This window comes from Cucumis melo, chromosome 4 (genome assembly GCF_025177605.1).
Source record: "Cucumis melo cultivar AY chromosome 4, USDA_Cmelo_AY_1.0, whole genome shotgun sequence".
Classification (NCBI taxonomy): domain Eukaryota; kingdom Viridiplantae; phylum Streptophyta; class Magnoliopsida; order Cucurbitales; family Cucurbitaceae; genus Cucumis; species Cucumis melo.
The window spans coordinates 22,333,354-22,357,346 of NC_066860.1; the positions used below are offsets into that span (position 1 = coordinate 22,333,354).

The following is a 23,993-nucleotide window of genomic DNA, read 5'->3' on the forward strand; positions in this document are numbered from 1 at the left end:
GTTAGGCCAAAAGTGAAGAGTTCCCCACACAAGTTCTGATACTGAGGGAGCTCAACGCATTTTACTTGACCTAACTGGCTAAGCTCGAAGGGCTAGGCAAGTCTGGTTTTGGTTGGGTCATTTTTTCAGTAGCACATATTATTAAGTATGTACAGTAATCACAATATTCAGAAAACGGATAGCATGTCTTCTAATCATTTCTAAGTTATCAAAGTATGCATTTTCAACATATTTAAGATTTTCAAATAACAAACACAACCACAAACCCAAGCTTCATGCTCAAAGGTTAGGCTAACATGCTTTTCTAAGCTAAAAAACAAAATAGGCATGGTATTTATTCTAGGAATAAATAATTTTAATTTTAACCAAGATTCTAAAGATGGAAAAAGAAAGGAGGGGAACAGAAAACCTCCCCTTGCTTGCAAAGGTTCCATGTTCGGTTATACTTCATTTCCCTTTATTCCTACATAAAGAAAACAAAAATTTATATCAAATTTTATTAAAGAGGTTAAACTAAAAATTGAAAAAATATATATACAGAATTTAAAAGAAAGCCATAAAATTTTGCACTGTTTAAGTTCGATCGTACAACCGTATTTTCCCTAGTTCAACCTGAATCAATGACCAAAGGTTTCTCAAATACTTTTAAACCCCACCTAGAAAACCTTCAAAACTTTTATTCCATAAGTCTTATATTTGTCCTTATTCGAGCATTGTCCTTACTCCAAGAATAAAATTGACCGTTCAAACATGTCACTTTTAAAAGTTTTATTTGTTTTGGTCTCGACATATTCAATTCAAAGATAGTCTAGTAAAAAAGGGTAGTATTTGTGAAAGATGGAGAACTTTTGGTGCTATTTCCAACCATCACCCAATTAAATTCTATCTAAAATGTAATGAAGCCTAGCATCAAAGACGAATTATGATTTAAGGAAGTGGGAAATAGATAAGCGTTAAAATACTATCATCTTACATAACTTGAAACAAAAGAACAACAAAAAACTCCTTTATTTTCAATTAAAGGAAAACACTTACCTCTTATCACACTCTTCCTTCACTCAACACACCACCATGCTTTTGGTCTGTCTTCAAATGTAAGATTACAGCTAAAATGAAAAAATAAATCGTAGAGATAAAAAAAGCATCTTCTAGTAGTACAAAAGCTGCAAAAGAGCTCTTTTCAACCTCTACAATAACCGATTGAATGCTGACCTTTGTACAAATGTGCATATAATGGACATCAGAATTATGCCCAAGCATGGTTTCTAGTGGCCTCGCATCGATGTCAAATGGAATAGGTTTCAAGAGGTCCTATTCTAGAGGGTCAGTCCTCTTCTCTAAACAAATTTGTCTGCAAGATGTCGATGAGGGGTAAGGATGACATGATAAGAAGTAATGCAAATGTTTCAAAGCGGTTTAAAGACTTGAGGTAAAGTGAAGAACCATGACTTTGGAACATATAATGTATACTAGTTAAATAGGTTGTAAGTTATAAACTTTGTCAAAACCCAATACTCTAATCTCTAGTCTACAGTTCCGTGAGATTTAAACACGCATTTTCTAATTGCCCACCTAAACATGTTTGTTGCATCACATCCAATCCATTGATGAAACAAGCTGAGGCAGTTGAGGCAGTTGACTCCTTAACCTAACCTATTTCAAGATTTTGGAGTTCAGAGCAACCGTAGCAGATTCTTTGACAGTTCCAATTACAAGTATATGTTAGAGTGATAGGAGGAGTGGTTTTGGAATTTGACTATGAATTCAAATGTTTACCTAGAAAAAATGAAAATTATTATGGTTAAGATCAAAACTAAGTAGTTACCAAATAAGTCCTAATAGATTTAATTTTAACAACCTTCACGGTGAGTACTTGGGATTCACTCTGGCTTTGTGTAGGAAAATTGGTTTATATACTCATTTTGCAAGTCAGAGATTGCTTTTTGAAACCAGAAGACAGATCGATCTTATGTTTTTTCATGTTTATGACATTTTGTATCTTCCCTCCTTTTCTCTTACGAAATTTTAACTTCACTAATCTTAGAGTATAGTGTAATTCATCCAGATGTGAAGAACTTGAAAAGTACTTATGAAATGCAATCATCCATATTCATTAGGCGAGTTTCCAAGTTCTAACTTGTAAAGTTCTTTCATTTTCAGACAAGAATCTTTTATCCATGATAAATCAATAAACTACATCAGTCTTTTCTTTTGCAAAAGCACAAAAGCTACTCTTAAAGAAAAATGTCATGGAGTCCTCCTATAAGCTCTAGAATTGATGTCAAGTGAGAACAAGGGATAAATGTCATGGAGTCCTCCTATAAGCTCTTGCTCAAAAAAATATGCATTACTAGGGTAAGTACTTTCTTGTTTCTCACATAACAAGAATGCCAAAGAAGCACAAGTATAATTTTATAATAGACAATAAGCTAAACTTGTAAAAGTACATACAAAAAAATGAATCAGAGGGTAAAGAATCTTTTGAAGACGAACCTCAATTTCTGTAGACCCCACCAAAAACAGATACTTCACGATCTTTCTTGATCCCACAATACGAAGAGCGTCTTTGAATATTCCAAAATCAAAAAAATTGGAAGCATTTTCAACTTTTGGAGAGCAAAAGGTGTCGGCACTCAAATTGGCACTCAAGTTTGCCTATGTAATTGCAGTTTAGAGAACAATTTGCCTAGCTTTCTTCCCAGCAAGTTGTTTTTCTCTCTATAGTGAATAAATACCAAAACGCTCCAATAACCTAAAAGAATAATATTATTAAAAGCTTATTAGAAAGCACACGAGAGTAACTGTGGTATCAATTATCTACTTCTTTTCTGTATGTTCTTCACCAAAACAAACTAATAGTTTGACCTATTGATTATCAGTTGAAAACACCTATAACTCTTTAAAACGAACAACAATGAAGGTTGATAAATGAACCTACATCCTGGTATTCTTTTCCAAATGCACAATGAAACATAATACTATATTAAGAATAAGCATGGTTATGACATTATGTATTATCACACCTTGAAGCATTCATGTCACATATTGCTTTTTGAAACCAGAATACAATTCGATCTTATGCTTTTTCATGTTTATGATATTTTGTATCTTCCCTCCTTTTCTCTTACAAAATTCCAACTAAATCAATCTTTGAGTGTAGTGTAATCCATTTAAAAAAAGATGAAAAGGCTAAAACAAGCACAAAAGTGGCAGTTAACGTACATGGCTTGCAAGCATATAAAGGAAGAGATTGAATGTAGCAAACAGCCTTTATTGTAGATGTTCCTTTGGAAATGAATTCATGGTTCTTAGGTAGGTTAGCTTTCTTCGAATTTACTCTCCTTGAAACTTCATAACTGTGTAGCTTATGGTTTTTATTTTATCATTTGGGTGGAGTATTGAGATTTTACTGTAATTATTTGTTTCTATCTTTGAGATGTTTAAATTCCTCGATTGGAAGTTTTTCGTAACTTCCTTAGTTCCTTGGTAATATTTTCATTTGATCAATAAAAATTTTCTGTTTCGAAGTTAAAAGAATCGAGGTAATTATGTGACAAATACGGATAGGGAGAAATGCAAGAGTTCTTATCAAAAGAAAGGGGATGGGGAGAAACTCTGGCCTCTATCAAGGTTCCACCTTTGGTTGGGTGCACTTTTTCTAACTCATGAGCCCCTTAGTGCACAGGATTTTAGAATGTTTTCCCTTCTCTTTTTACTTTAAATAGTATCAAAGAAACTTTTTAGTTCTTTTTGTAGGGGAGAAACTTACCTAAAGAGACTCAACAGAGTAACAAAAGAATGCAGCACTAAATGGTGGTTATAAAGGAAAGCATGCAGCATTTTCTTTGGCCATAACAGCCTCCACTTTTAGAGATATTCCTTTGTTTTACTAGTAACTTTATCCTTTCTCGACAAGGGTTTGTGTTTTCCTTCTACTTCCCTTTAATTTGCCCTTTTCTAGTCCTTTTAGTGCACTCATGACCTCACGTTAAATGTTCGTTTTCTCCAAATGAAAGTTGTGCCTTCATTAATTCATTAATGAAAAAGTAATGGAAATACCTTATACTACATAAAGCTTAGGTTCAAAAACTGTGTTTCTATCTCATACACACACAAATTACCTCAACACATATTCTACTAACGGTTGAAACGGTTTCTACTGGATGTAATCCATGCAATGTCTCAGCCCCAAGAATAATTGCATCACTTCCTACACACTCATGAGAAGACAGGTTATAAAAAACGTCATACAATCATACCCCCAGTCAAGAATGGAACTAAGAACCCTGATTTATACTAAATATAATGATACAATTGAACATAAAATAGATAAATTTTAAAAAGTTCAACCCAATCTTCAGCATTAGTTATTATGAGATCTGTGACTTTAGAAGGTAGAGAGGAATTTAAAAGAACCATGACTTAAAAAATCCCTACATCTTCGGTCTTTAAACAAAAGGAGATTTAAAAATTGAATAACTCACCATCAAGTACAGCATTGGCAACATCAGTAGCTACTGCACGTGTAGGTCTCAAGTTGTTAGTCATGCTGTCTACCACACGAGTTAAAACAGCAGGCTTTCCAGCCATATTACATCTATAAAGGGCAGTTTTCTGAAACAAAAACACCTGTAACAATGTAGAAAACAGAAATAATCAATCCTAAGGTAACCATGGTAAAGAATACGAGTAAAAAGTGAGCTAACAATGACTTACCTCTACACTTCCAATCTTTGCAAATATTTGAGTTTGGTTAAGGTCACCTAGCTTAGAAAGAAATTGTTGAGCCTACATAAAAATTTAATTTAGCAATCAATATCCTCTATTGTAATAATCAACATAGTCAAATCACCCACAGTCGATCATTTGTTTAAAGTGAAGACTCAATGCAAGGAAATAATACTTGTCTAACATCTTCCACATGTCTAGCATGTGACAGAGAGAGGAAGTCGATCTTGTTTTTTACTCCCCACGTAGCTATGATCTAAAGTCACCAGTCAGCATCAAAAAATACTATGAACTACCAATCATGTGAAGGTTGTATAAGCTAATTGCAAGCAATCAATTAGAGAGACTTAACAGACATAACAAACAGGAAACCGAAGAATGTTACTCTTTGTCTTTCTCAGTAAGTGTTGGAAGATCAATGTGAATTTCAGCAGCATGCAAAGTGTACATCGTACCAACCAACGTGGCAGAGTTCTTTACCACACAACCAACATCATCTCCTTTCACTTCGAAAACCTGATAAATCCCCAACAGACATAACTCAACATAACATCATTTACCACGATTCCTTACAGTGAAAAAAAATTTGAAGGTCGCTACCAATATGCTCCATTACCTCCAACCAGACAGATGTTTCACTTCCAGTAAAGAGGTACTGACCAAGAAAAAGGGTGTCTCCTTTCTTAAGGACCTATATAAGAAAATTTCAAATTTAGTAATATGAAGGAGATTACTGTATAATCAATGCAGTGAAGGAAAGGACGCCTATCTTTTATGAAGTTTGACTTTGCAAAATACCTTATTTGCATAAACTAAAGAATATTAAAATCTCAACCTCTTATCAATTTTTAATGAAAAACTCACGTGTCTTCATACGATGAAATTTTGACTGAGAGTAAATTGCATCAGGCAACCGACACGATGCAGACAAGTAATTAGATCATTAGTATAGTCAGTTAACATTAGTTTAGTTGATGATTTTAGATTAAATAATAGTTTGGATTTATTTATTTGTTTGTTTTATTTTCTTGTATAACAACAAATAGCCGCTTCTAGAAATATACAAGGGGCTTTTGAATATCAATTTAAAATAAAACTTTAATTCATAGAAAGTTTTTCCTGAACTTCAGGGCTACAGATTTTCCTTGTTTGGCTGTGGATTTGGCCTAATCTAAAATGTTCCACTAGTATGAAGTTTTACAGTATTTCCCAACCTTTGAAAATCCACCATAATTTATAGGTAGCAGCTCCGAAGATGCCTCTAGTTCTTGATTGGGTGTTAGAACAACAAACCCATCTTCCTGAAGAGAGATAGATTTCTCACTTTAGTTACAACCAACACCTCAGGACCCGCTGTATCCAGCATAACCTGAAAAAAGCAGAAGAATTATCTTACTTATTCTTTGGCCAAGTTACTAAGAAAATGGTAGAAAAGTTCAAATGATAAAATATACACTCAAACATATTAAAAACGAACATACAGCACAAAGTTTCTTGGTGCTTTTAACAGCCATCTTCAAATTTTCCAAAGTCTCTTGATGGTACTCCGGACTACGCCATGAAAAGTCGAACCGAGCAACTAGCAGCCACCAAAGAAAGAATAGAAAAACAAAAGTTCCCTACTTTAACAAAAGAAGAGTTGCTAAGGAAGCCAACCATACCGGACATTCCAGCCGTCAAACAAGCAGAATAACTTGTACAGATCGAGAGTTAGGACCCAGAGTACCAACAATCTTAGTCGTTGTAGGAAAGAAGCTCTGGAAAACAGGAGGGCAACAAACAACAAAATTTCAAGGGGCCTCAAATACAAGAAAAAAATGCAACTTTGGAAGTTAGTAGTGCAGAGAAAGAAAGTAAGAGAAGTCAGTTCTGGCTTAAAAAATCTCTTTTGACTCCTTCCCAACTTCCCAGATGCAATTGAACCCCTTGAAAATGAATATGATGTGAGTGATTGTTACTAAAGGAAAAAAATAGTTTACTGATGATGAATTTAAGTAGCCTTTCCTTTGTAATTGAATGATTTAAAGAGTGATCTAATGAATGTTGTTAAAACTAAATGAGGGGAGAGAAACTCGACCATGGAGAGAAAATGGACAGTGAATGAAGTACCAAAAAAACAAACTAGCGAATGCAGTCATAGTTAAAATAAAACCATCTTCAAAAGTAGTCATAACTCAACCAAATGGCACTACATTTTCTATAAACCCAACTTTTCACTTTTGAAATGTTCAATTTGTGTTAGTTCCTACACACAAAAAGGTCTCAAACTCTTAAAATGGATAGAACTACAGGGCTACAGATTTTAGTATTTTTGTGAACCTAAAGCAATTATAAAGCATAACCAAGTAGCAAACACAAACACAAACACTTGATGAAACTTCTAACAGTCACAAAAACTTTGGAAGTTATTAGTGCAGAAAAAGAAAGTGAGAGAAGTCAGTTCTGGCTTAAAAAATCCCTTTTGACTCCTTCCCAACTTCCCAGATGCAATTGAACCCCTTGAAAATGACCATAACTGACTCAAATTACAGTAAAAAATCAAATTGAGTGAACATATGGCAAGTGGGTTCAATTCCTTTTACCACAGAAAACTATAATACAAGTTCTTTCACTACTTAAAACCCAAATTCCACAACCACAGTTACGCAAGAAGAAGAATAACAACAAAAATGCCTCTTAAACTCCAACAAGAAGCACAGAAGAACTTGAATTCCAAAAGGGAACTTAACTTACCTCCGTACTTCCATGGCTGAATAGAGTGAGCTAGAAATTAGAAAACACAAAGAATGAAGCTGATTTTGAGGTGCATCTGGAAGGCAATTTAAAGCTTTTGGCAGTAGCTATATAACAGAAATTTCCAAAGTGAGCCGCCATAATCGACTAAAAACAGAAATCAAAATGAACGAGTAATCAAAGTAATATTCAGTATATCTGAAAAAACAAACATAATTATTCTGATAAACCCTGCATAATTATTCTGAGATTATAAAGATGGTGTTTAAAATTGTATTCAATTCATTTTAAAAGGTTAACCATGAAAAGGAAGAACAGTGGAGACCATGAACTACTAAAGGCATGCAATTTTTCAAAGTATCATGATGAGAGACTTCATGCTTTAAGAAGTCTATGACACAAATCAAGCTATAAAGTGTCAAACGTTTTTTAATCTTTATTAAAGTTTATCTTTTTTCATGCTTTAGTAATAGAACTAATTTCACTTAACAAGATCCAAAACTTGATGATTAATCTTGAGTTTATGATTTCAACCGCATACGGAACTCAGTTCCACCAATCTACAAAATTACAATATTCAAAATATAAAGGATGGCATACAAATTATCTATAGACATTTTGAACAACTGCAACAACCTTTTTTTAGTACACGGTTGCAGGGATAGGGGTGCACTTAGGTGCGCATATTAGCACGAGAAAGATAAAAACCTTCATTAGAAGCCGAGTAACGTCTGCCATTGTGGATACACACTCCTCTGTTAAATTTTCTACACCAGATTTTCCATCTTCTCTAATCTGCGAGACGATTCAACATAAGACCAAATTAATTTTTCATATTACAGGAAAATGTCATTTCACCACCGAAATTAAGACAAAAATATACCAAAACCCCCATAATCACACAACGTAAACTACCTTCGCAATAGAATCAGACAACCAAGGGATGGAATTCTCAGGAACGGTCTCCATACTGAGCTTGCGCTTAAGTGGGTTAGAAGAGGGAGCAGGCTCTTCAACTTAGTCGGCAAGGGTTTGGAATCGGGAACCATGGAATTGGGATCGGACGGTGAAGCATTTTCTTTGGAAGACGACGTAGGTTTCCGAGGGGTCTGCCGCTCTTGATTCCGGCGCCGTTAGCGCTAGGAATAGAAGATGGCAGTGGATCGGCAACATGGGTACATAGCAAAATAGGGTTTCTTGGGTGCATGCTTCATTTTAGAGAATGGAAATTGAGAGATGGGAAGAGTGAAGATGAGGAAGACGAAGGAGACAAGAGAGCGAAGAGAAGGGGGGAGAGGAGAGAGATCGTTGCAGTTGAGAAGAAAGACGAAGAAGTTAGAAATGAGAGAGAAGTTGTGAAGGGAGGGTTTCGAAGAAGAGATAATGAAGTTTTTTTTGAAATTTGAAATAGTGTAATATGACTTGTAACGTATAAAAAATAAAACATTTATTTATAAACATTAATAAATTTAAATGTGCTGTGATTTTTTTTTAACATCTCGTCCAAATTACACATTTTTTATTTTAATTCAGTATTTATCGGAGTAAAAATAGAACTAATTTAGAATAAATAATTCTAAACGTCCTTAAACTTTTAAAAGGATTCAAAATCACCTTTTATCGTTACTTTTAGATGAAGTTTTATTTTAAGAATATCCTTGAATTTAAAAAAAGTTCAACCATACTCTTATTAATCTAAATTTTATATCAATTTTATTACTAACTAAAATAAAATCTTAAATTTTAAGTTAGGATCATAGTCTTAATTTTATTTAACTATTAACATACCGTGATTGATCGAAATCCAACTAATTTTTATAATTATTGTTGTAATTAACACGATTAATTAATTGTTAAAATATATATATTTGACTATTAACACTTTTTTTTGTTTGACTAATTATAGTATGTTTTAAGGAAAAATTTTCAGTTTATAAATTTACTCTGATTCTATATGAATAAGAAATACTTTTCTAAAAATTATTGACTATATAGTATCAAAGCTGTTCGTAGTGGATGGTTTTCTTTTCCATTCGAGCTTAAGTTTAGGTCATCATTGAGTAGCCGTTTGTCGACACTGTCGAACTCAAAATAATGTTAAAACTGCTAAAAATATTTACAAAATAGAAGTCTATTCAATAGTTCCGAGATTCCACTTTCATGGAAATATTAATTTCTATGGAAATTTCAAAAAAAAAAAAAGTGATGTAAGTTATAATTAATTACTGAAACTTCTAATGTGACTTAATTAGACTATATATGATTGTCATTTATAATATGTACGACAACATTTAGATGTCCATTGTAAATGGATGTGTAAATGTTGATAAACGGACATAATTTAAAACAAATGGAAAACTAATTATACTACAAAATAATATAAAGTTTAGAAATATTTGAAGTTGTAATAATGAGAAAATTTTGTGAAAAGAGTTTGAATAATGTTCAAAACGAATATAGGCTTTTTCTATATCTGGTTATTTTCAAAATAAATTGTTTTAGAAATTAAAGTTTTGGGTAAAAAATAAAGCTAAAATTTGAAAAAAAATATAACACATAAAAAAAATGAATCATAGAATTTTAAATATGTATCATAACTATAAATTTAAAAAAAATCTTAATATGAACTAATATAGTTAGTCTTACAAATTGATTTTTTATTGATAGTTTTAAAACGTCAAGAATTTATCGATATTTCTTGACGGTTTTAAAACGTCAAGGATAAGTATATATCATTTGACGTTTAAAAAAATGTCAAGAATATCGAATTAATAAAAATTTTAACGTTTTACAAACGTCAAGAAGTTTAAATATAAAACTTGACGTTTTAAAACGTCAAGAAAAAATCTTGACGATTTTCCTATTAAACCACCCCTTTCTTGACGGCTTTTCCAAAAACCATCCAGAAAAGAAAAAATCAACCGTCAAGAAAGGGTCTTTTTCTAGTAGTGTTCGCTTAGAATGGTTCCTTGGTCGACCGCCTTCTAGCTCGGAGCGAGCAGTAGAGCCGCCTCAGATATTGATTATCTGAGAAATTACCCTTCCTTTGACCCAGGGACGAAAAATTTCTTGATAACCGCTTTTCACCTTCTCTATCGAGGGAGCGAGCGGTATCGACTTTCCCTCTTTCTAGGACAAGGAGATTACCCTTTCGAAGGTAGCCATTTTTCCCTTTCCCCCGAGCCCCCTATCCTTATTGATAAGGAGTTCCTTCGGAACCACTAACGGGGGAGAGACACCTTAGCTTGAAGACTGAGGATGGTAGGTCTTACGGCAAAGAATTCGGACGGGACAAGGCTCAAAGAATTTGAGAAAAATTGGCTTGGTAGGAAGGAAACCGTGCACCTACGCTCCCTTCGCGATGCGAAGCCATATACCACAAACTCGGAAACCATATACCATATATATATTATATTCAAATCTCTAAATTCCAATCTCCAAACGTATCTTTCTTATTAAATATTTTTCCAAATTTCAATTTTCAATTTTCAAAAATACATTTCTTATTAGATATATTTTCAAATTTCAAATTTCAATCTCAATTTTTTAGAATATATATATATATATATATATATATATATATATATATATATTAACAAAATACGTTATTAAATATTTAATTCTCCAAATTCCAATTTTCAAAAATATCTTTCCTTATTAAATATATTTCTAAATTCCAATTTTCAATTTACAAAAATATCTTTCCAAAATATTTAATAAGGAATGTATTTTTGAAATTTGGGAAGATATTTTTGAAAATTGAAAATTTAAATATTTAATAAGATATTTTGTTAATATATATTTTTTTAAAACAAATTGGAGATTGAAATTTGAAATTGAAAAAGTATTTAATAAAAAAAATATTTTTAGAAACTGAAATTTGGAATGATATATATTAACTCCATATATACATAATAAATATATGAAGTCCATGCAATGAAGTCGTGAACCCCATCCATGACTTCCAAGCAAAATCACGTACCTAAATTACCCTATTTTTGTTGATAGTTTGCCGCTACCCTATTTTTTACATTACTTTTAAAAAACACATTATTTAAAAAGAAGAATAAAAAAACAAAGAATACCAAAAGTAAAAATTTCAAAACAATCTCTAATACTAAATACAAGCTAAAATAAAAATGCCCCATATCGTACAACAAATCACCAGAAAAATAAAAAATAGAAAATCAAAATGTAGAACAATCCATAATGCAAATAATAATAATAATAATAAATCTAAATTAAACAATTAATAATACAAAATGTAGAAGCTAAAAGATAATAAATCTAAATCAAAAATACCTCAAAAACTAACAACACGCAACAAAAGACTTTAAAAGAAAAAGAAAAAACAAAAATTTCAAAAAACAATCCATAATACAAAACCCGAAAGAATAATATATCTAAATTAAAAATGTACCAAAAACAAATAAACTCAAAATTCCGCAACAACCAATAAGCAAAAATGCAAGACATTGCAACAACAAAGATGAAAAATAAAAGAAAAAATCCAAAATTTCATAACAATCCATTACTAAATGCAAGTAAACAATAAACCTAAATTAAAAATGAAAGAGAAATCTCACAAGAAAGGACAAAAAAAAAAAAAGAGAGCAAGAACTCGAAATTTCAAAATAATCTATGGTGCAGCAAGCTAAAAAGATATAAATCTAAATTAAAAATGTCTCATACAAAACATCGCACAACAATGTATCATAAAAAGTAATATATGTAAATTAAAAATGTATCATGTTATCACACAACCAAGACAAAAAAAAAAAAGAAACTCAAAATTCAATAATGCAAAAATGTTAGATATTGCACAACAAATGATTAGAAAAGATAAAGAAAAAACTCAAATTTAAAATGTAAGTAAGCTATAATAAACCTAAATTAAAAATAAAAGAGAAATCTCACAAGAAAGGACAAAAAAGAGCATAAACTCAAAATTTCAAAACAATCTACGGTGCAAGCAATGAACTAAAAAATAATAAATCTATATTAAAAATGCCTTATAAAAACATAGCACAACAAAGGACAAAGAAGGTATCATGAAAAATAATATATGCAAGTTAAAAATGTTTCATAAAATGTTATCACACAACAAAGACGAAAAAAAAAGAAACTCAAAATTTTGCAACAACCAATAATGCAAAAATGCAAGATATCCGACAACAAAGGATCAAAGATAAAGAAAAAACTGAAAATTTCATAACAATCCATAATACGTAAGTTATAATAAACCTAAATTAAAACTGAAAGAAAAATCTCACAAGAAAGGACAAGAAAAAAAGAGCAGAAACTCAAATTTTCAAAATAATCTACTGTGCAAGTAGCAAGCTAAAAAGATAATAAATCTAAATTAAAAATGTCTCATAAAAAACATCGCACAACAAACAACAAAGAAAAAATAGTAACTCAAAATTTCAAAAAAGTTATCACACAACAAATACCAAAAAAAAAAACTCAAAATTCTGCAACAACCAACAATGCAAAAATGCAAGACATCGCAAATAAAGAAAAAACTCAAAATATCATAACAATCCATAATACTAAATGCAAGTAAGCGATAAGAAATCTAAATTAAAAATGAAAGACAAATCTCACAAGAAAGGACAAAAAAAAGAGCATAAACTCAAAATTTTTAAATAATCTATGGTAAGCAAGCTAAAAAATAATAAATCTAAATTAAAAATGTCTCGTAGAAAACATTGCACAACAAAAGCCATTGAGAAAAAGTAACTCAAAATTTCAAAAAATATCCATAATACAAAATAAAAGCAAGGTAAAAAATAATAAATCTAAATATAAAATATCTCATAAAAGAAACCACACAACAATGAAAAACCACACTACTTGACCTAACCGGCTGAAATCTAAGGGCGAGGCAGGTCTGGTTTTGATTAGGCCAAAAGTGAAGAGTTCCCCACACAAGCTCTGATACTGAGGGAGCCCAACGCATTCTACTTGACCTAACTGGCTGAACTCTAAGGGCGAGGCAGGTCTGGGTTTGGTTAGGCCAAAAGTGAAGAGTTCCCCACACAAGCTCTGATACTGAGGGAGCCCAACGCATTCTACTTGACCTAACCGGCTGAACTCTAAGGGCGAGGCAGGTCTGGGTTTGGTTAGGCCAAAAGTGAAGAGTTCCCCACACAAGCTCTGATACTGAGGGAGCCCAACGCATATTCTACTTGACCTAACCGGCTAAACTCTAAGGGCGAGGCAGGTCTGGGTTTGGTTAGGTCAAAAGTGAAAAGTTCCCCACACAAGTTCTGATACTGAGGGAGCCCAACGCTACTTGACCTAACCGGCTGAAATCTAAGGATGAGGCAGGTCTGGTTTTGGTTAGGCCAAAAGTGAAGAGTTCCCCACACAAGTTCTGATACTGAGGGAGCTCAACGCATTTTACTTGACCTAACTGGCTAAGCTCGAAGGGCTAGGCAAGTCTGGTTTTGGTTGGGTCATTTTTTCAGTAGCACATATTATTAAGTATGTACAGTAATCACAATATTCAGAAAACGGATAGCATGTCTTCTAATCATTTCTAAGTTATCAAAGTATGCATTTTCAACATATTTAAGATTTTCAAATAACAAACACAACCACAAACCCAAGCTTCATGCTCAAAGGTTAGGCTAACATGCTTTTCTAAGCTAAAAAACAAAATAGGCATGGTATTTATTCTAGGAATAAATAATTTTAATTTTAACCAAGATTCTAAAGATGGAAAAAGAAAGGAGGGGAACAGAAAACCTCCCCTTGCTTGCAAAGGTTCCATGTTCGGTTATACTTCATTTCCCTTTATTCCTACATAAAGAAAACAAAAATTTATATCAAATTTTATTAAAGAGGTTAAACTAAAAATTGAAAAAATATATATACAGAATTTAAAAGAAAGCCATAAAATTTTGCACTGTTTAAGTTCGATCGTACAACCGTATTTTCCCTAGTTCAACCTGAATCAATGACCAAAGGTTTCTCAAATACTTTTAAACCCCACCTAGAAAACCTTCAAAACTTTTATTCCATAAGTCTTATATTTGTCCTTATTCGAGCATTGTCCTTACTCCAAGAATAAAATTGACCGTTCAAACATGTCACTTTTAAAAGTTTTATTTGTTTTGGTCTCGACATATTCAATTCAAAGATAGTCTAGTAAAAAAGGGTAGTATTTGTGAAAGATGGAGAACTTTTGGTGCTATTTCCAACCATCACCCAATTAAATTCTATCTAAAATGTAATGAAGCCTAGCATCAAAGACGAATTATGATTTAAGGAAGTGGGAAATAGATAAGCGTTAAAATACTATCATCTTACATAACTTGAAACAAAAGAACAACAAAAAACTCCTTTATTTTCAATTAAAGGAAAACACTTACCTCTTATCACACTCTTCCTTCACTCAACACACCACCATGCTTTTGGTCTGTCTTCAAATGTAAGATTACAGCTAAAATGAAAAAATAAATCGTAGAGATAAAAAAAGCATCTTCTAGTAGTACAAAAGCTGCAAAAGAGCTCTTTTCAACCTCTACAATAACCGATTGAATGCTGACCTTTGTACAAATGTGCATATAATGGACATCAGAATTATGCCCAAGCATGGTTTCTAGTGGCCTCGCATCGATGTCAAATGGAATAGGTTTCAAGAGGTCCTATTCTAGAGGGTCAGTCCTCTTCTCTAAACAAATTTGTCTGCAAGATGTCGATGAGGGGTAAGGATGACATGATAAGAAGTAATGCAAATGTTTCAAAGCGGTTTAAAGACTTGAGGTAAAGTGAAGAACCATGACTTTGGAACATATAATGTATACTAGTTAAATAGGTTGTAAGTTATAAACTTTGTCAAAACCCAATACTCTAATCTCTAGTCTACAGTTCCGTGAGATTTAAACACGCATTTTCTAATTGCCCACCTAAACATGTTTGTTGCATCACATCCAATCCATTGATGAAACAAGCTGAGGCAGTTGAGGCAGTTGACTCCTTAACCTAACCTATTTCAAGATTTTGGAGTTCAGAGCAACCGTAGCAGATTCTTTGACAGTTCCAATTACAAGTATATGTTAGAGTGATAGGAGGAGTGGTTTTGGAATTTGACTATGAATTCAAATGTTTACCTAGAAAAAATGAAAATTATTATGGTTAAGATCAAAACTAAGTAGTTACCAAATAAGTCCTAATAGATTTAATTTTAACAACCTTCACGGTGAGTACTTGGGATTCACTCTGGCTTTGTGTAGGAAAATTGGTTTATATACTCATTTTGCAAGTCAGAGATTGCTTTTTGAAACCAGAAGACAGATCGATCTTATGTTTTTTCATGTTTATGACATTTTGTATCTTCCCTCCTTTTCTCTTACGAAATTTTAACTTCACTAATCTTAGAGTATAGTGTAATTCATCCAGATGTGAAGAACTTGAAAAGTACTTATGAAATGCAATCATCCATATTCATTAGGCGAGTTTCCAAGTTCTAACTTGTAAAGTTCTTTCATTTTCAGACAAGAATCTTTTATCCATGATAAATCAATAAACTACATCAGTCTTTTCTTTTGCAAAAGCACAAAAGCTACTCTTAAAGAAAAATGTCATGGAGTCCTCCTATAAGCTCTAGAATTGATGTCAAGTGAGAACAAGGGATAAATGTCATGGAGTCCTCCTATAAGCTCTTGCTCAAAAAAATATGCATTACTAGGGTAAGTACTTTCTTGTTTCTCACATAACAAGAATGCCAAAGAAGCACAAGTATAATTTTATAATAGACAATAAGCTAAACTTGTAAAAGTACATACAAAAAAATGAATCAGAGGGTAAAGAATCTTTTGAAGACGAACCTCAATTTCTGTAGACCCCACCAAAAACAGATACTTCACGATCTTTCTTGATCCCACAATACGAAGAGCGTCTTTGAATATTCCAAAATCAAAAAAATTGGAAGCATTTTCAACTTTTGGAGAGCAAAAGGTGTCGGCACTCAAATTGGCACTCAAGTTTGCCTATGTAATTGCAGTTTAGAGAACAATTTGCCTAGCTTTCTTCCCAGCAAGTTGTTTTTCTCTCTATAGTGAATAAATACCAAAACGCTCCAATAACCTAAAAGAATAATATTATTAAAAGCTTATTAGAAAGCACACGAGAGTAACTGTGGTATCAATTATCTACTTCTTTTCTGTATGTTCTTCACCAAAACAAACTAATAGTTTGACCTATTGATTATCAGTTGAAAACACCTATAACTCTTTAAAACGAACAACAATGAAGGTTGATAAATGAACCTACATCCTGGTATTCTTTTCCAAATGCACAATGAAACATAATACTATATTAAGAATAAGCATGGTTATGACATTATGTATTATCACACCTTGAAGCATTCATGTCACATATTGCTTTTTGAAACCAGAATACAATTCGATCTTATGCTTTTTCATGTTTATGATATTTTGTATCTTCCCTCCTTTTCTCTTACAAAATTCCAACTAAATCAATCTTTGAGTGTAGTGTAATCCATTTAAAAAAAGATGAAAAGGCTAAAACAAGCACAAAAGTGGCAGTTAACGTACATGGCTTGCAAGCATATAAAGGAAGAGATTGAATGTAGCAAACAGCCTTTATTGTAGATGTTCCTTTGGAAATGAATTCATGGTTCTTAGGTAGGTTAGCTTTCTTCGAATTTACTCTCCTTGAAACTTCATAACTGTGTAGCTTATGGTTTTTATTTTATCATTTGGGTGGAGTATTGAGATTTTACTGTAATTATTTGTTTCTATCTTTGAGATGTTTAAATTCCTCGATTGGAAGTTTTTCGTAACTTCCTTAGTTCCTTGGTAATATTTTCATTTGATCAATAAAAATTTTCTGTTTCGAAGTTAAAAGAATCGAGGTAATTATGTGACAAATACGGATAGGGAGAAATGCAAGAGTTCTTATCAAAAGAAAGGGGATGGGGAGAAACTCTGGCCTCTATCAAGGTTCCACCTTTGGTTGGGTGCACTTTTTCTAACTCATGAGCCCCTTAGTGCACAGGATTTTAGAATGTTTTCCCTTCTCTTTTTACTTTAAATAGTATCAAAGAAACTTTTTAGTTCTTTTTGTAGGGGAGAAACTTACCTAAAGAGACTCAACAGAGTAACAAAAGAATGCAGCACTAAATGGTGGTTATAAAGGAAAGCATGCAGCATTTTCTTTGGCCATAACAGCCTCCACTTTTAGAGATATTCCTTTGTTTTACTAGTAACTTTATCCTTTCTCGACAAGGGTTTGTGTTTTCCTTCTACTTCCCTTTAATTTGCCCTTTTCTAGTCCTTTTAGTGCACTCATGACCTCACGTTAAATGTTCGTTTTCTCCAAATGAAAGTTGTGCCTTCATTAATTCATTAATGAAAAAGTAATGGAAATACCTTATACTACATAAAGCTTAGGTTCAAAAACTGTGTTTCTATCTCATACACACACAAATTACCTCAACACATATTCTACTAACGGTTGAAACGGTTTCTACTGGATGTAATCCATGCAATGTCTCAGCCCCAAGAATAATTGCATCACTTCCTACACACTCATGAGAAGACAGGTTATAAAAAACGTCATACAATCATACCCCCAGTCAAGAATGGAACTAAGAACCCTGATTTATACTAAATATAATGATACAATTGAACATAAAATAGATAAATTTTAAAAAGTTCAACCCAATCTTCAGCATTAGTTATTATGAGATCTGTGACTTTAGAAGGTAGAGAGGAATTTAAAAGAACCATGACTTAAAAAATCCCTACATCTTCGGTCTTTAAACAAAAGGAGATTTAAAAATTGAATAACTCACCATCAAGTACAGCATTGGCAACATCAGTAGCTACTGCACGTGTAGGTCTCAAGTTGTTAGTCATGCTGTCTACCACACGAGTTAAAACAGCAGGCTTTCCAGCCATATTACATCTATAAAGGGCAGTTTTCTGAAACAAAAACACCTGTAACAATGTAGAAAACAGAAATAATCAATCCTAAGGTAACCATGGTAAAGAATACGAGTAAAAAGTGAGCTAACAATGACTTACCTCTACACTTCCAATCTTTGCAAATATTTGAGTTTGGTTAAGGTCACCTAGCTTAGAAAGAAATTGTTGAGCCTACATAAAAATTTAATTTAGCAATCAATATCCTCTATTGTAATAATCAACATAGTCAAATCACCCACAGTCGATCATTTGTTTAAAGTGAAGACTCAATGCAAGGAAATAATACTTGTCTAACATCTTCCACATGTCTAGCATGTGACAGAGAGAGGAAGTCGATCTTGTTTTTTACTCCCCACGTAGCTATGATCTAAAGTCACCAGTCAGCATCAAAAAATACTATGAACTACCAATCATGTGAAGGTTGTATAAGCTAATTGCAAGCAATCAATTAGAGAGACTTAACAGACATAACAAACAGGAAACCGAAGAATGTTACTCTTTGTCTTTCTCAGTAAGTGTTGGAAGATCAATGTGAATTTCAGCAGCATGCAAAGTGTACATCGTACCAACCAACGTGGCAGAGTTCTTTACCACACAACCAACATCATCTCCTTTCACTTCGAAAACCTGATAAATCCCCAACAGACATAACTCAACATAACATCATTTACCACGATTCCTTACAGTGAAAAAAAATTTGAAGGTCGCTACCAATATGCTCCATTACCTCCAACCAGACAGATGTTTCACTTCCAGTAAAGAGGTACTGACCAAGAAAAAGGGTGTCTCCTTTCTTAAGGACCTATATAAGAAAATTTCAAATTTAGTAATATGAAGGAGATTACTGTATAATCAATGCAGTGAAGGAAAGGACGCCTATCTTTTATGAAGTTTGACTTTGCAAAATACCTTATTTGCATAAACTAAAGAATATTAAAATCTCAACCTCTTATCAATTTTTAATGAAAAACTCACGTGTCTTCATACGATGAAATTTTGACTGAGAGTAAATTGCATCAGGCAACCGACACGATGCAGACAAGTAATTAGATCATTAGTATAGTCAGTTAACATTAGTTTAGTTGATGATTTTAGATTAAATAATAGTTTGGATTTATTTATTTGTTTGTTTTATTTTCTTGTATAACAACAAATAGCCGCTTCTAGAAATATACAAGGGGCTTTTGAATATCAATTTAAAATAAAACTTTAATTCATAGAAAGTTTTTCCTGAACTTCAGGGCTACAGATTTTCCTTGTTTGGCTGTGGATTTGGCCTAATCTAAAATGTTCCACTAGTATGAAGTTTTACAGTATTTCCCAACCTTTGAAAATCCACCATAATTTATAGGTAGCAGCTCCGAAGATGCCTCTAGTTCTTGATTGGGTGTTAGAACAACAAACCCATCTTCCTGAAGAGAGATAGATTTCTCACTTTAGTTACAACCAACACCTCAGGACCCGCTGTATCCAGCATAACCTGAAAAAAGCAGAAGAATTATCTTACTTATTCTTTGGCCAAGTTACTAAGAAAATGGTAGAAAAGTTCAAATGATAAAATATACACTCAAACATATTAAAAACGAACATACAGCACAAAGTTTCTTGGTGCTTTTAACAGCCATCTTCAAATTTTCCAAAGTCTCTTGATGGTACTCCGGACTACGCCATGAAAAGTCGAACCGAGCAACTAGCAGCCACCAAAGAAAGAATAGAAAAACAAAAGTTCCCTACTTTAACAAAAGAAGAGTTGCTAAGGAAGCCAACCATACCGGACATTCCAGCCGTCAAACAAGCAGAATAACTTGTACAGATCGAGAGTTAGGACCCAGAGTACCAACAATCTTAGTCGTTGTAGGAAAGAAGCTCTGGAAAACAGGAGGGCAACAAACAACAAAATTTCAAGGGGCCTCAAATACAAGAAAAAAATGCAACTTTGGAAGTTAGTAGTGCAGAGAAAGAAAGTAAGAGAAGTCAGTTCTGGCTTAAAAAATCTCTTTTGACTCCTTCCCAACTTCCCAGATGCAATTGAACCCCTTGAAAATGAATATGATGTGAGTGATTGTTACTAAAGGAAAAAAATAGTTTACTGATGATGAATTTAAGTAGCCTTTCCTTTGTAATTGAATGATTTAAAGAGTGATCTAATGAATGTTGTTAAAACTAAATGAGGGGAGAGAAACTCGACCATGGAGAGAAAATGGACAGTGAATGAAGTACCAAAAAAACAAACTAGCGAATGCAGTCATAGTTAAAATAAAACCATCTTCAAAAGTAGTCATAACTCAACCAAATGGCACTACATTTTCTATAAACCCAACTTTTCACTTTTGAAATGTTCAATTTGTGTTAGTTCCTACACACAAAAAGGTCTCAAACTCTTAAAATGGATAGAACTACAGGGCTACAGATTTTAGTATTTTTGTGAACCTAAAGCAATTATAAAGCATAACCAAGTAGCAAACACAAACACAAACACTTGATGAAACTTCTAACAGTCACAAAAACTTTGGAAGTTATTAGTGCAGAAAAAGAAAGTGAGAGAAGTCAGTTCTGGCTTAAAAAATCCCTTTTGACTCCTTCCCAACTTCCCAGATGCAATTGAACCCCTTGAAAATGACCATAACTGACTCAAATTACAGTAAAAAATCAAATTGAGTGAACATATGGCAAGTGGGTTCAATTCCTTTTACCACAGAAAACTATAATACAAGTTCTTTCACTACTTAAAACCCAAATTCCACAACCACAGTTACGCAAGAAGAAGAATAACAACAAAAATGCCTCTTAAACTCCAACAAGAAGCACAGAAGAACTTGAATTCCAAAAGGGAACTTAACTTACCTCCGTACTTCCATGGCTGAATAGAGTGAGCTAGAAATTAGAAAACACAAAGAATGAAGCTGATTTTGAGGTGCATCTGGAAGGCAATTTAAAGCTTTTGGCAGTAGCTATATAACAGAAATTTCCAAAGTGAGCCGCCATAATCGACTAAAAACAGAAATCAAAATGAACGAGTAATCAAAGTAATATTCAGTATATCTGAAAAAACAAACATAATTATTCTGATAAACCCTGCATAATTATTCTGAGATTATAAAGATGGTGTTTAAAATTGTATTCAATTCATTTTAAAAGGTTAACCATGAAAAGGAAGAACAGTGGAGACCATGAACTACTAAAGGCATGCAATTTTTCAAAGTATCATGATGAGAGACTTCATGCTTTAAGAAGTCTATGACACAAATCAAGCTATAAAGTGTCAAACGTTTTTTAATCTTTATTAAAGTTTATCTTTTTTCATGCTTTAGTAATAGAACTAATTTCACTTAACAAGATCCAAAACTTGATGATTAATCTTGAGTTTATGATTTCAACCGCATACGGAACTCAGTTCCACCAATCTACAAAATTACAATATTCAAAATATAAAGGATGGCATACAAATTATCTATAGACATTTTGAACAACTGCAACAACCTTTTTTTAGTACACGGTTGCAGGGATAGGGGTGCACTTAGGTGCGCATATTAGCACGAGAAAGATAAAAACCTTCATTAGAAGCCGAGTAACGTCTGCCATTGTGGATACACACTCCTCTGTTAAATTTTCTACACCAGATTTTCCATCTTCTCTAATCTGCGAGACGATTCAACATAAGACCAAATTAATTTTTCATATTACAGGAAAATGTCATTTCACCACCGAAATTAAGACAAAAATATACCAAAACCCCCATAATCACACAACGTAAACTACCTTCGCAATAGAATCAGACAACCAAGGGATGGAATTCTCAGGAACGGTCTCCATACTGAGCTTGCGCTTAAGTGGGTTAGAAGAGGGAGCAGGCTCTTCAACTTAGTCGGCAAGGGTTTGGAATCGGGAACCATGGAATTGGGATCGGACGGTGAAGCATTTTCTTTGGAAGACGACGTAGGTTTCCGAGGGGTCTGCCGCTCTTGATTCCGGCGCCGTTAGCGCTAGGAATAGAAGATGGCAGTGGATCGGCAACATGGGTACATAGCAAAATAGGGTTTCTTGGGTGCATGCTTCATTTTAGAGAATGGAAATTGAGAGATGGGAAGAGTGAAGATGAGGAAGACGAAGGAGACAAGAGAGCGAAGAGAAGGGGGGAGAGGAGAGAGATCGTTGCAGTTGAGAAGAAAGACGAAGAAGTTAGAAATGAGAGAGAAGTTGTGAAGGGAGGGTTTCGAAGAAGAGATAATGAAGTTTTTTTTGAAATTTGAAATAGTGTAATATGACTTGTAACGTATAAAAAATAAAACATTTATTTATAAACATTAATAAATTTAAATGTGCTGTGATTTTTTTTTAACATCTCGTCCAAATTACACATTTTTTATTTTAATTCAGTATTTATCGGAGTAAAAATAGAACTAATTTAGAATAAATAATTCTAAACGTCCTTAAACTTTTAAAAGGATTCAAAATCACCTTTTATCGTTACTTTTAGATGAAGTTTTATTTTAAGAATATCCTTGAATTTAAAAAAAGTTCAACCATACTCTTATTAATCTAAATTTTATATCAATTTTATTACTAACTAAAATAAAATCTTAAATTTTAAGTTAGGATCATAGTCTTAATTTTATTTAACTATTAACATACCGTGATTGATCGAAATCCAACTAATTTTTATAATTATTGTTGTAATTAACACGATTAATTAATTGTTAAAATATATATATTTGACTATTAACACTTTTTTTTGTTTGACTAATTATAGTATGTTTTAAGGAAAAATTTTCAGTTTATAAATTTACTCTGATTCTATATGAATAAGAAATACTTTTCTAAAAATTATTGACTATATAGTATCAAAGCTGTTCGTAGTGGATGGTTTTCTTTTCCATTCGAGCTTAAGTTTAGGTCATCATTGAGTAGCCGTTTGTCGACACTGTCGAACTCAAAATAATGTTAAAACTGCTAAAAATATTTACAAAATAGAAGTCTATTCAATAGTTCCGAGATTCCACTTTCATGGAAATATTAATTTCTATGGAAATTTCAAAAAAAAAAAAAGTGATGTAAGTTATAATTAATTACTGAAACTTCTAATGTGACTTAATTAGACTATATATGATTGTCATTTATAATATGTACGACAACATTTAGATGTCCATTGTAAATGGATGTGTAAATGTTGATAAACGGACATAATTTAAAACAAATGGAAAACTAATTATACTACAAAATAATATAAAGTTTAGAAATATTTGAAGTTGTAATAATGAGAAAATTTTGTGAAAAGAGTTTGAATAATGTTCAAAACGAATATAGGCTTTTTCTATATCTGGTTATTTTCAAAATAAATTGTTTTAGAAATTAAAGTTTTGGGTAAAAAATAAAGCTAAAATTTGAAAAAAAATATAACACATAAAAAAAATGAATCATAGAATTTTAAATATGTATCATAACTATAAATTTAAAAAAAATCTTAATATGAACTAATATAGTTAGTCTTACAAATTGATTTTTTATTGATAGTTTTAAAACGTCAAGAATTTATCGATATTTCTTGACGGTTTTAAAACGTCAAGGATAAGT

At 32.5% G+C, this 23,993-nt stretch overlaps 2 pseudogenes; both read right to left on the reverse strand.

Moving 5' to 3' along the window:
* Window positions 1–166: 166 nt before the first annotated feature.
* Window positions 167–22,235, reverse strand: LOC127148967 (pyruvate kinase 2, cytosolic-like; annotated as a pseudogene).
* LOC103504356 (pyruvate kinase 1, cytosolic-like) lies at window positions 4,795–8,878 on the reverse strand (annotated as a pseudogene).
* Window positions 22,236–23,993: the final 1,758 nt, after the last annotated feature.